A 14,160-nucleotide genomic window follows, 5' to 3' on the forward strand; every position below is an offset into this window, starting at 1 on the left:
ACAGCAAAGTCAGCAGTCGCTAGTAATTAAACAATAGTGTGGCACAGGAGGCCATTCAGCCTACTGAATCTGTGCCAGTCCTTTCAAAGAGCAACCCAGTTAGTCCCACTCCCCTGCTCTTTCCCCATATCCCTGCCATCTTTTCTCCTTCAATTATTTGCCCAATTCTCTTTTGAAAGCTCCTCCTGTATTGCATCTGTTTCCACCACCTTACCAGATGGTCCATTCTGGATGCAAGTGTTCAAATCCTGCCAAGGCAACTTGGGCATTTAAATTCAATTCATTAAATAAATCTGGGACAAAAGTTAGTATCAGTAATGGTGGCCATATAACTACCAGACTCTTGGGGGGGAAAAAAAGCCCACCAATGTCCTTTACAGAAGGAAATCTGCCATCCTTACCTGGTCTGGCCTACATATGACTCCAGGCCCACAGCAATGTGGTTGACTCTTAGCTGCCCTCTGAAATGGCTGAGTAAGCCAGTCGGTTGTATTCAAGGCGATGGCTCACCAACACCTTCTCAAGGGCAATGGGGGATGGGCAATGAATACTGACCTTACCCTCGACACACAAATCCCCAAATCCCATGAATGAATAAAGAAAACTCTGCATTAAGATGTTTTTTCCCTCAAGTCACCTCTGGCTCCTTTGACAATCACCTTAAATCTGTGCCCTCCAGATAGTAAAATGGGATGAATTTTACAGAGGGGGGTGCGGTGGGGGGTGGGGGCGGGGCATGTATTGCTTGCCCCCCCATTGCAAAAGTCAGTCATGAACCGAATAACTTAATAAAAGGCCACAACACAGTGATAACATGCGGCTGGTAGCCAATCAAAGTTGAGAATGGGACTTACACCCCTCAGTGGAAGGAGGTCCTGCTCTCAGGAGCTGTCGGCCAATCTGATTGGCCAGCAGCTCTCGCGGTCCCCAGCAACGCCAGAATTCACTGGTAGGCATGGCTGGGTCTGGTAAGCCCGGGAGTTTTGGGTGGGGAGGGAATGGGCACCCTAGCAAGGTGGCAGGGTGAGGGGTGGGGTGCTGAGGGGGCAGATTTTGGAGGTCAGGCAAGGAGATTCAAAGTTGGGGGTATCATCTTGGGATGGGCCCCACGAGGCGCACAGGGCAACCTCCCCAAAGGATGTACCCCCTTTTCCTTCCCACGTTTTCACCTCAGAGGATGAAAAAGCGGTCTCCCCACTCTCGCCGACCTGCCCACGCCAACCTCATTATGGAGGTGGGCAGCATAACATTCAGGTTGTTAACAAGCTCAATTGCACGTTAATGAATTTGTAAAAAATGACCAGTGTTTTGACGTCAGGTCCCCGAGGTCATGAGACCAGATCTTACACCCGCGCAGTCCCGATTTGCAAACATATAATCCTGGCCAATAACTTAACGGGTGAAAGGGGAATGAAGAGACATTAAAACCTGTGACCAACTTCAAGAAAGCAGCTGGAGAATTCCTCCCTGGCCTGCTAAGGCAAGCCCGGGGAGACGATGTTGACCCATGATGCGACTAGGGCTGCCAACACTCCAGGATTGTCCTGGAGTCTCCAGAATTAAAGGTGAATCTGAAGGACGCTGCACCAAGCAGGCCCAGGGAAAAACACCTGGGGTAGGATTGTCCATTCGTCGGGAGGGCGCGATGGGCGGGTAGGCCCGGGATCGGGCAGGAAGAGGTCCGCCGCGAGGCAATCAGCCCCCCCAGCCATGAATTAACGCTGGGCTGGCCAATTAACGGGCGGCCAGCATGAAAGGTGCGCTGAAACGCTCAGCGCTGTCAGGGTGGAGGGGTGGGAGGAACGCGAGCGTGGAAGTCTGCGCGCGCGCAGTGGGGGGGAGCGCGCGCTGGGAGCTCCCTGAGGGCACAGAGCTGCCCGAGGGAACTGAAGAATTGGAGGAACAAAAAATAAAGATTTTAAAGGTGATATAAACAGGTCCCCACATGCGACTCAGCCACGTGAAGAGGGACATCTTTAAAATGATGGCCGAAAATATTTAATGGATTTTTATTTACCGTTGGAAAACCCATCCCACCCGTGGATGAGGTTTCGTTAAAAGTGCAAAGGCCGCCTGGCCTGTTCGCCCACCCGCCAACCGCACGGTTGAGTGGGCAGCAAAAAATGCCAGTTAATTAATTGTTTAAGGGCCTTAATAGGCCTCGTAATTGTCGGTGGGCGCCCTGTCGACTCTTGCGCACACCCGCTGACCAAAAGATTGTGATATGTCCAAGTTGGCAACCCTAGATTCACCAGTATCCAGTTAATTACCCCTCCCCCCACCTACCGACCCCACCCCCCACCCCGGCCTGCTAGTAGGTGCCAAAGCCCACAAGATCCTAGGACATCACAGGTCCAGTAAAGGCCATTTTAAATGTATAACCCAGGAATAACTCGGGCACGGCAATAAAAGAAAGAGGTGAAAATGCCATCTCACCATTACCATTGAAAGGAGCTGTACAACAAATCCAGGTCTCGCAAAAAATTCCAGCCCATACTCAGGCCGCTGGATATCGGGACTGTCGCCAGTGAAGGTTGGACTCAAAATCACATCGGCCGATCCACAAAGTCATGAGAGTTGAGGTCCCAACATACTTTATGTTTATCTGTTGTTAACTTTCCAGAAATTCTGAATTACCAGATGCCTTGTTCCAGCAGATGTGCCCACAATGTAATTTATATGATGGGAGGTTTTTGTTTTAAAATTCTGCGTTAAGGCACGTCTCAAACAGCTGTCCTGCGGTAATTCAGCATCAAGCCATCCTTTCAACACAAGGTTGTCTGCAGTTGTACAGGGTGGGATTTTTTAAAAAATTCATTCCTGAGATGGCTTGGCCAGCATTTAATTACCCTTTCCTAATTACCGCCACCTTCTTGAACCACTGCAGTCCCTGTGGTGTAGCTATTCAACCTTTCCCTAGCAGTTTGATACCACTGAGAGGCTTGCTCACCCGTTTCAGCAGACAGTTAAGAAACAGCCACCAGTTGCGGGTTTGGAGTCACATGGAGGCCAGACCAGGTAAGGTCAGTAGAATCCGTTACTCGTCAGTGAACCTGAGGGGTTTTTACAACAATCAGGTAGTTTCAGGATCATTAATGAGAAACACTGGAAAAGCACTGGCCTGTAACACCAGGATTCCACTCAGTCCTTGTGGAATTCCCACCTGGTGACGAGATAAAAATGATCTCCGTAGTATCTGAGACAGGAGGGAGCTTTCTTTCAGATTTATTATTGTTCAGAGGGTGTTGGTTCCAGAGCGGTGTATTTTAAAGAAGTGTTCGTAGTATTCAGTAGGTTATCTGTAAGTCTTTATTAACAAGTAGAACTCTTTACACATGTATAGTAAAGGGTACAGGCTAGGAGCTATCTCCATGCTTAGGCCTTTACACATCTCTGCTCAACTTCACACTGATACCTGGGTCTGGGTCAAGTGCCTTCTTACATCACAGATGATGATGATATGAGAAGGCACCTCAGGGTGCCCGGCAACAAGATCTAGGTAGAAACCTTGAATATCATTGCACTTTCTGTAAGGATCATTTTGAAATGTCGGTAAGGTCCCTTTTATTGTATTGAAGCACCCCAGGGTGTAACATGACCTTGGTAGAAAACTTGAATATTATCGCACTTTCTGTAAGGACCATTTTGAAATGTTTTGTAATGTTCTTTCAGATATATTCTGAATAGAGCATAATTTTGCAAAAAAAAAGTGCCTTCTTACATCATCGTGTGGGCGGTACTCAGTCCCATATTAACCCTGTATGTGCCAGACCCTTACATTACAATTATAGCTAGAGAAACCACAATTTGAAAAGCTATTGTTGAAGTTACTTGACTTTGGGTCACCTTGGGGAACTGAACATTTCTTTGTTCACATACATTACGTTTCTAGTCTTTTTTTCTGTTCTCGAAAGCATTTGTTATGCATTGAGATAAACTGATTTGTAACATTGGGGAATGAGTAATGCCGACATCCTGAAGGCTTCAAGAATTAATCACTGCCTGTTAAACACTTCTCCCTTTGTTATTTTTATGCAAACTATCCCTGCCAAGGAGTTGGTGCGTGATAAATCAGATCCTAAATTCTTCACAGTTTTACTGTTAGCTGTGGTTTATGAGTCAGAAGGTTTGGGTAACAACCTGACTCCAGAGATTTAAGCATATAATCTAAGGTAGTACTGAGGGAATGATATGCTGCTGGGAGATGCCACTTCACTGACCTTGGTCAGGTAGAGATAAAAGATTCCATGGCATTATCCAAAAGTACTTAGTGCTGCTTGTGGGACCTTACAGTGTGCAATCTAACTACAAAACATTTATCTAGAACCTTTCATAATTTACGGATATTCCAAACTGCTTTACAGCAAATTCTGTTGTACATTCGTGAAGTGTAGTCACTGTTATAAAGTATAAAACAGCGCAGCCAATTTATGGGTAGCAAGCTCCCACCAACAACCATCAGTTAATGACCAGATCATTTGCTTTAGATGCTGCTTATAGTAACTGATGTGATGTTCTGGGAGGATCTGACCAATGAGCCCTAAGCATGGGCAATTGGAGTGGGGTGGGGGGGGGGTGGTGGTGGTGCGGGTGGGTGGGAGGGTTGGGGGGACTTCCTGACGAGAGTCCTGATTGAGCATGTAGCTCCTGAAAAGCTCTCTGTAATAAGGTTCATCTGCTTCTTGTTGAAACCTGTCCGGTCCGTCAAGTCATTACACTGCTTGAGGGATAAATATTAGTCAGGGAGAACCATGGGATCCTTTACGTCCACCTGAGTGGGCAGTCACTGTGGAAAGCTGAGGCATGGAAGAACCTCACTGGGTCAGAAAGACAAGAGGTAAACTCCGGCTGCTCCCAAACCCTGTACCTTTTGAAGTGCTCCGAGCCTTTACCTTTGCTTCCTAAAGCCTATCGTCACCTTCCATGTGGCAGCCCCGGTAAAGCAGCGGGAAGAGAGGGAGCTGAGAGGTGCTCCCTACTGTTACAAGAGACACCTCGGGGGGGAGGTGCTGCGGGACCTCGGTTTAATGTCTCATCCAAGAGGCGGCACTTCTGACAGTTCTGCACTGGAGTGTCAGCCGAGATCGTGTGCTCAAGTCCCTGGCGTGACTCGGAGGTGAGAGAGCTACCAGCTGACGCCAGCAGTAATACTCATGATAAACTCACCAAGGAAGGAGTGAGTAACTGCAACTGATGTGGCAGTGATGGAAAGAATTGTAGGGTTTGTGTAATATATTAGGTCCAAAGTAAACCAAGGGCTGGATTTTACAGCCTCCCCCCAGTCCAGGCGTGTTTTTAGTTGGGTGGCAGCCCGTCTGTCATTTTTAAAAAAAAAATAATGAACAGGCAATTGAACTTGCGAACAAACCCAGTGATCCAAATATTGTGCTGTCTACACCATAATGTGCCTGGCTTAGGCAGCTGGGTGGGCGTGGGCAGGCCATGTTTTTAACCCAACTGGTTAAAAGGCGGGCAGGAAAGGAGGGTAGTGGGGTACGTCCTCCAGAGGGTGCCCTGAGGGCATCGGGGTTACCCCCTCCAAGAGGATACTTTGTGCCTCCCTGCCCAGCCTCCAATACGAGTTCCTCCCACTTCGCTCCCCCACCCACCACCCCCCCCCAGATTACCCGATCTCTTCCTGCCCTAAAAGCCCGTGACTTAGTCCACAATCCACCGCTCTTCACCCTGCAGCCTGCCTGCACCTCCAGCAGCAGCAATACCGCCTGTGGAATCCAAAACACAAGCAGATCAGCCATGATCTTATTGAAAGGTGGAGCAGGCTCGAGGGGCCGAATGGTCCACTCCTGCTCCTATTTCTTTATGTGCTGAGTCCTGGCACTGCTATGAACTATTTTCTAAATGGGGAGGGAATTCAGAAATCTGGAGTGCAAAGGGACTTGGGAGTCCTAGTCCAGGATTCTCTTAAGGTTAACTTGCAGGTTGAGTCGGTAGTTAGGAAGGCAAATGCAATGTTGGCATTTATTTCGAGAGGACTAGAATATAAAAGCAGGGATGTGCTGCTGAGGCTTTATAAGGCTGTGGTCAGACCACATTTAGAATATCGTGAGCAATTTTGGGCCCCGTATCTCAGGAAGGGTGTGCTGGCCCTGGAGAGGGTCCAGAGGAGGTTCACGAGAACGATCCCAGGAATGAAAGGCTTAACATATGAGGAACGTTTGAGGACTCTGGGTGTATACTCGATAGAGTTTAGAAGGATGAGGGGGGATCTGATTGAAACTTACAGAATACTGAAAAGCCTGGATAGAGTGGACGTGGGGAAGATGTTTCCATTAGTAGGAGAGACTAGGACCCGAGGGCACAGCCTCAGAGTAAAGGGAAGACCTTTTAGAACAGAGATGAGGAGAAACTTCTTTAGCCAGAGAGTGGTGAATCTATGGAATTCATTGCCACAGAAGGCTGTGGAGGCCAGGTCATTGAGTGTATTTAAGACCGAGATAGATAGGTTCTTGATTGGTAAGGGGATCAAAGGTTACGGGGAGAAGGCGGGAGAATGGGGTTGAGAAACTTATCAGCCATGATTGAATGGCGGAGCAGACTCGATGGGCCGAATGGCCTAATTTCTGCTCCTATGTCTTATGGTCTTATGGCTGCTCGAGATGCCGGCCAATCAGATTGGCCAGCAGCTCTCGAGGGCAGAGCTCCCTTCCACTGAGGGGCGGAAGTCCCACTCTCTGCTCGTTCCCCCAAGTGTGTTAGTGCTGCAGATCGGCCTTTTATTTAAGTCAGTCGGTTTGAAACTGACGTTTGTAATGGGGTCGGGATGGGGAGCGGGCATTAAGCGCCCCCCCAACCTCCCCCCCACTAAAATTCAGCCAACTTGTTTCGATGCTGAGGGTTTGGAAGAGATCTGCATTTGCTAAGGGTCCCCAAGTTTGGAACATGAGGCAGCATTTTCCTGTCAGCAAGCGGAGGGGGCGGGGCCCACTCGCCGACACATAAAACGACGCGGGGTTAACGTCGGTCGGGTGTCCCATCGTCACCGCGCATCATTTAGAGTTTCAGTTCGGCGGGCACGTAGCCAAATCGGCTGCAGGCCTCGCCAAACTGTCAAAGGCCTGTTAAAAACAAATTAAAACAATTAACTGAGCTGCCCGTCCAACCTTAAGGCTGGCAAGGGGGCGGGGGGGGGCGGCGAAGAGCCCAGGCGGCCTTCGCATTTTTTATGGAACCTCATCCACGGGCTGAAGCGTTTTAAAAGAATCAGTAAAATTTTTTCCAAAATTTCATGAACGTGTCCCAGCTCATGTGACACTGTCACGTGAGGGGAAATGTTTCAAAAGTTTTAAACTCCTTTATTTAAAAGTTCAACACTGAAACAAATCTCCCTGAGGCACCTCCATGCCTCAGGGAGACCTCAGTGCTCTTTTGTGCACAGGGAACCACTCCGGGAATCCCCCCCCTCCACCCCCGGCCCTCACAGGGAGCGCTCAGCACTTCCGGGCGCGGGTCACGCTGGGTGGGCCTTACTTGGCGCTCCCCCCCACCCCCCCCCACCTCCCCCCACGTAAAATGGCGGCACGGACCCGATCGGGGGGCGCCAATCGGGTTTGCACCCGTCCCTGCACAACTCCCCCACCGACAGGGGGAAATTTCTGGCCATGGAGTTTGCTCCTGCCTGGAATTCCAGCCACAATCAGGTACTCAAAGACCCTCCACTAGTGCTGTTGCTTCATGAATCAGTGAAACTTCAGAAGGGCAATATAATTATCTACACCATTTAAATCCACCTCTCCGTTTTATCTGTCTCAATTGTTGTTGCTATCAAGGAGAAAGATGCATCAAACAGAACGGATTACTAATTAGGGATTCTCTTCTCTGCTTACACTGACCTGGACTGGAGAACATGATGGAGGAAGCAGGGGAAAAAACTGCCCAGCCAGCCGTTAAGGTCCGCGTTTAAGACTCTGCTCAGGCACGGCTTGCCGCTTAAAAATAAATAGCTCACTTTAAAAATTATATATATGTTAGAAATTGGTTAGAAATCCAAGAGGAAATTCAAGAGAAACTTCCTTATTCAGAGAATAGTTGGAATATGGAACTCGCTGCCACAAGGAGCGGCTGGGGTGAATAGTACAGATGCATTTCAGGGGAGGCTACATAAACACACGAGGGAGAAAAGGAATAAAAGGATATGTTGATGGGGTGAGATGAAGAAGGGCGTGCTACTTGTTCTCGGTGTCTTTTGGTTCCCAGATGTTGTTAATAATCACACTTTTAGCTTGGAAAGATAAGAAACTCTTTGTTTAATTTTGCCATGTGGCCTGAAACAATAGAAGGATTGGATCGAACTGGTTCTGTTGCACTTTGCATGAATCTCTCGTGCGGCCGTGAAATGTGGCCCTCTGGAACACTTACACGTAACACGTTAGTTCCTAGCTAAGTAGTTCCTGCAGCTATTTACAGATAATACAACAATATGTAACAGGGTGACAAGCTGAGTGAGAGGGAGAAAGCAGAGACAGGTAGAGAGAGAGGGTAAGACTTGCGTGGAGCATAAACACTGGCCTGACCTGTTAGGCCGAATGTCCTGTTTTTGTGCTGTAAATACTTTGCATTACTACATGGAAATTGTTCTTGGAGATATTTAGCAGGTGAACATTAAAAATTGATGATAGTAGTCTGTCCCCTGTTTGTATTTTAAGTGGGTTTAAAAGCCTCTATTAACTAGCAAAGGAATGCATGTTATCTGAAGGCATGGCATTCCTCCGCTCTCATTATCATCAACATTTCGAGCCTGAAGACAAAATAAATGTTACAAAATTCTTTGCACTGTCACAGATTTAGTCAAAATCACAAATGATGTCCTTTGTGACTGTGACAATGCTCTGACCTCTGCGCCCTATGCTTTGAAATTCTTTCCCTAAATCTCTCCATCTCCCCAGCTCCCTTTCCTGAATAAGACCCAATTCTTTGACCAAGGTTTTAACCATCCCTCCTAATTATGCCTTTTTGGCTCAGAGTTGATTTTTGCCTGACCCCAATGTCTGAGAAGCACTTTGAAGCATTTTTCTACATTTAAAGGCACTATATAATTGAAAGCTGGCGTTTTGTGTTCTGAAATTGTACCAGTTTTGAGTTTTTAAAAGGCGTTATAGTTAAGACCATGGGCTGGGTTTTACCGTCGGCGAGCGGGGGGTGGGACCCGATCGCCGACACGTAAAGTGACGCACAGTGACGTCAGGGGGAACTCCCAACGTCACCACGCCCCAATCAGCAAAATCAGCTGCGCGCCCGCCGACCTGTCAATGGACAATTGAGGCCGTTGAGAGAGCAATTAAAGTAATTAGTGGACCTGCCTGTCCAACCTTAAGGTTGGCGGGCAGGCCAGGAGCCCTGGCGTGAACTAGAAAGAGCATGAAACCTCATCCACGGGCGGGATGAGGATTCATGTAGGTTCTTAAAAACTTTTAATAAAGTTTTTTTGGAAATTATGAACATGTCCCAATTCGTGTGACATTGTCACATGAGGGGACATGTTGGGGGAATTTTATTTTTATATTTTGAGCTTTTTCTCATTTAGAGCCAATCTCCCTGAGGCTGCACTTAGCCTCAGGGAGCTGAGTGCGCTCTTTCGTGCGCATGCACGAAACAGTGCACTCTCGATTTTGGGATTCCCCCCCGCCTGCACAGGGAGTGCATAGCGCTTCCCTGCGGATGTCACGCTGGGCGGGCCTTAATTGGCCCGCCCACCTAAAATGGTGGCCGTACGCGCCCACCCATCAACTTCCCCCTCCCCCGACGGGGGGGCATATTCAGCCCATGAGTTGCCATGCAGTTTATTTGAGACAGTGCGTAGATTAGACCAATCAGCCAAGCCCTGCCAGGCGACAGAAACACTTTCTCTTCTATGCAGCACTCCTAGTTGTTCTGTCCTCAGACCTGATTTACACATAGGTGGGTGCTTAGGTTTAGAGAATTGGACTTTAATTTTATGAATGAAAAACTTCAGCATAACATTCAACCAATAAAGAAAAACACTTGTGTCATCCCAGTGGTCATCTGGGTCATTGTGCATGACCTCTATAACAGAATTAGCTGTGTCTACTTCAAAAGGCCTTCACTGGCTGTACAGCACTTGGAGAGTCCTGAGGTTGTGTAAGGCATTACAAAATACAATTCTTTCTTTATTGTTTTCTCTTTTCCTTTCTTTTTCTCTCTTACCCTCTCTCTCTCTCTCTCTCTACCTGTCTCTGCTTTCTCTCTCTCGCTCAGCTTTCTTCAACAGAAATTTTCCCACAAAGGATACTGTTTCACACAAGGAGAAGTAGATATCTGAAATTCTCTCCCAACAAAAGAATGTGAATGTTAGGATAATTGGAGCTTTCAAGGCTGAAACTGATAGATTTGTGTTAGGCGAGCGTCGCAAGGGATGTGGAGCAAAGGAAAGGAAAGCAACCGGAATTATGGATCAGCCACAATTTAACTAAATGGTGTAACAAGTCTGAGCAGCTGAATGGCCTCCTCCTGTTCCTAACCTTCTTAAGTTATATATTTTGATCAGACACATGGATATTGTCCTCCCCTCAAAACCAACCACACGTGGTGACAGAGAAGAGAAACCCTCTTAACCCTCAAATGTCGGACACTCAGAATTCTCAGCCATGTGCACAATCTTCACAATCGCATTTTGCATCCCACGTGGGCTTAGTTTCGTTCAATGCTAAGCTTAAATGCGGCAACCGGTCAGACGTCTAGGAATCTTCCAGATGAATTGAAAGGACTCAATCTGCCACCTTCAAGCTTTTTCAGACAGGATTAGGGAACCTGGACTGAGTTGTGAAGCATTAAAATGTGCTCTCAATAATTTCCCTGCGATGACATATATCTTGAAAACAGGAGCCAAGCAAAGCCATATTTCAGTGAGAGACTTTACAGAGGGCACTCTCTTAGTGTGAAAGTTATCAGCGCTCGCAATCAACAAAGTTCTATTCAGAAATTTCTGAAGACAGCCTCACCCTCAGATCCTATAACAATCCAGGGTTCAGTATTTGCGACAATACCAATGCAAATACTTCCTCTTTTAAGCCTTCCTTCATCAGGTTACAATGAATTATTTCAGTTATTGCAAATACTTTGTGAGATTACAGCTACACCATTTGGACTTCAAAACAACCTATACATCTTAGAGGGGGCGCAGAAGCGAGTTACCAGAAAGGACCCAGTGTTGTGGAGAGGCCAGAGAGGTTCTCCTTAGAGCAGGAAAGGGTGAGGGGAGATTTAATAAAGGTGTTCAAAATCGTCTGATGTTTTGGTAGTGTAAATAGGCAGAAATGGCTGGAGAGTTGGTAACCAGGGGACACAGATGTAAAATAATTGGCAAACAAACCAAGGGGAGATGAAAAGGACTTAATTTTTAAGTGAGTTGTTACAATCTGGAATGCACTGCTTGAATAGGTGGTGGAAGCAGATTCAACAGTAACTTTCAAAGAGAATTGGATATATACTTGAAAAGGGGAAAAAAAATTCAGGGCTATGCAAAACTGCCGGGAGTGAACCTAATTTAAAGAGCTTTCAAAGGGCTGACATTGGTACAATGGGCTGAATGGCCTCTTTCTGTGCTGTGTGATGGTTCTAGCTTCCTTCACTTCAGTTAGCCATTTTCTGAGAGCAAGAATCTTTTGTTTAATATATAATAATGATAATTGCCATCACAGCACAACTTCTATGGGGCAACTTTTTGACTTCGTAATCCCAACTGACAATCTTGCCTGCAGAGGGTACACATCGGAAATCTGGATCTGTATCGCTGAAACGTTTCCAACCATTAGCATGTGGGTTCAAATCCCAGTCCAGAGATTTGAACACAACGTCCAGGCTGTCACCCCCAGTGCAGTAGTGAGGGAGTGCTGCACTGTCAAAGGTACCTTCAATCGAATGAGACATTAACCTGCGGTCCCGCCTGCTCTCTCAAGAGAACTTAAAAGATCCCATGACAATATTCAAAGAAGAGCAGGTGCATTCTTTCTGGTGCCCTTCAACCAACACCAAGAACATAGGCTCTCTAGTCATTACTTGTTTGTGGGACCTTGCTGGAAACAAGCAGGCTGCTTTGCATTCTACATTACAACACGGACGCCATTTCAAAAAAGTGCTTTATTGGCGGTAACATGGTTTGGGATGTCCTGACATCATGAAAGGAACCGGAAAGAGGAGAGTGACAGTCAGAGAGTGAAACCAGTGTGTGCCAAAAGACTGCTAAATGTAGCGGGAGAGTTGAGCTTGTCACTCAGGAGCTGGACAAGTTGTTGGATGGTCTGGACAACCACTGCAGTTAAAATTTCCATCATTGCAAAATAGGTGGAGGTGACTAAAGGAGGCATTTAAAATGGATGATATAGTCCCTATTGGGCTTTAAGGTAATCCTGAGGACCCTTAGTACAACTTTGCCTTAAGCGTTACCACTGACTAGTCAATACAAGATTGAGTATTGAATTTGTTCTCCAACAACAGCAACTTATACGATATAGTGTCTTTAACAAAATGTATCAAGTTGCTTCACAGGAGCAAACCAGATATGGCAACATTAGGGCAGATGGTCAAAAGCTCAGTCAAAGAGGTAGGTTTTAAGGAGGGTCTTAAAGGACGAAAAGGAGTTAGGAAAGTGGTGAGGTTTAGAGAGGGAATTCCAGAGCTTAGGGCCCAGACAGCTGAAGGCACAGCCAATTAAAATTGGGGGATGCTCAAGAGGCCAGAATTAGAGGATCATAGAGACCTTGTACAGCTGTGGAGCTGGGGGAGATTGCAGCGATAGTGAGGAGGGAGGCCATGGAGGGAATTGAAAACAAGGATGAGGATTTTACGATCAAAGCCTCGCTTCACCGGGAGCTCATGTAGGTCAGCACGCTGGGGATGATGGGGCAATGGGACTTGGTGTGAGTTTGGACATGGGCAGCAGATGACCCTGAGTTTATGGAGGGTAGAATGTGGGATGCCAGCCAGGAGTGTATTGGAATAGTCGAGTCTAATGGTAACAAAGGCATGACTGAGGGCTTCAGCAGCTGATGAGCTGAGGCGGGGTGAAGTCGGGCAATGTTACAGAGGTGGAAGTAGGCAGCTTTAGTGATGGAGTGGTCACAAAAATAGTTTCAAATAATATCTCAGAAGTATTTCATATATTACAGCAAGAACAATTTTGTTCATTATACAACATGAGGTCTTCTTGCAAAATAAGAGTATCTGTAAATCATATTCTCTCTACTCTCTCTGTCTCTCTCTCACCCAATCTGTTTCTTCTCTTTATGATATGGTTGGTCGATATAATTATTCCCTAATCCCATCCCAGGCAAGACAGTGAGTGACCTCCAAAGCAATTACTCACTTTACTGGTTTCACCTCTGCTTTGAAGCATCAGTGCCTTTTGACTTCAGAACCCCGGCCCTGTAAATCTCTTAAAATCAGGCAAAATAAACTCAAGATTGATGAAGTGCTGAGCAGCAAAGAAGTTCACAGGGTGGGGAGCTGTTTGATTGGCAAATGTTCAAGCATTGAGTTTAGAACGTAGGTGTGATTTTCCTGTGGGTTGTAAGGTTGCTGGGGCGGGCAGCTGAATTTCGGGTCTGTGCTCCAAGCGAGCAAGACTCCTCCGCTGGCAGCAGGAAATCAGGGGGTCTACTTATCACAAACAAACGATAGTCATACTTGTTATGGAGGTGTCTCTCTGTTGTAAAGATACAGTTGCACTCACAAGTGCGGCTGCTTTATAAAAATGTATTCAAGCTACTATAGGTCCGAATTTTACAGCCCCTCCCGACTCCAGACCCAGCAGGCTTTTCCAGTCCCACCAAACTCAATTTACTTTTGAACGGCTCGTCGCATTTCCAGCCCCACCCCCGCCACAACGGGGCTGTAAAATTCCGCTCCTGATGTCTCCATGACAAACCAAAAATTTCCATTAAAAAAAAAGAAGATTTAAAAGGGAAGGGTTTTGGCAACACCGTGCATGTATATAGCACCTTTGGGGTCGCAAACTGTCCCAAGGTGCTTCACGGGATAGTTATTGAAAAAAAAAGTTGACGCCGAGGACACATAAGGGGATCTTAGGACAGGTGGAAGAAGTAGGATTTTAAGGAGCATCTTAAAGGAGGAAAGCGAGGTAGAGAGGCAGTGAGGTTTAGGGAAGGAATTCCAGAGTTTAGGGCC

At 46.8% G+C, this 14,160-nt stretch overlaps 1 protein-coding gene across 1 annotated transcript in view; it reads right to left on the reverse strand.

Annotated features, from left to right (window-relative positions):
• The window catches only part of LOC144687902 (somatomedin-B and thrombospondin type-1 domain-containing protein), a 141,267-nt gene that overhangs the window by 69,855 nt on the left and 57,252 nt on the right, over positions 1-14,160 (reverse strand). The gene's annotated exons all lie outside the window — the stretch shown is intronic.

The sequence above is a fragment of the Cetorhinus maximus genome, chromosome 12, assembly GCF_964194155.1.
Source record: "Cetorhinus maximus chromosome 12, sCetMax3.hap1.1, whole genome shotgun sequence".
Lineage (NCBI taxonomy): Eukaryota > Metazoa > Chordata > Chondrichthyes > Lamniformes > Cetorhinidae > Cetorhinus > Cetorhinus maximus.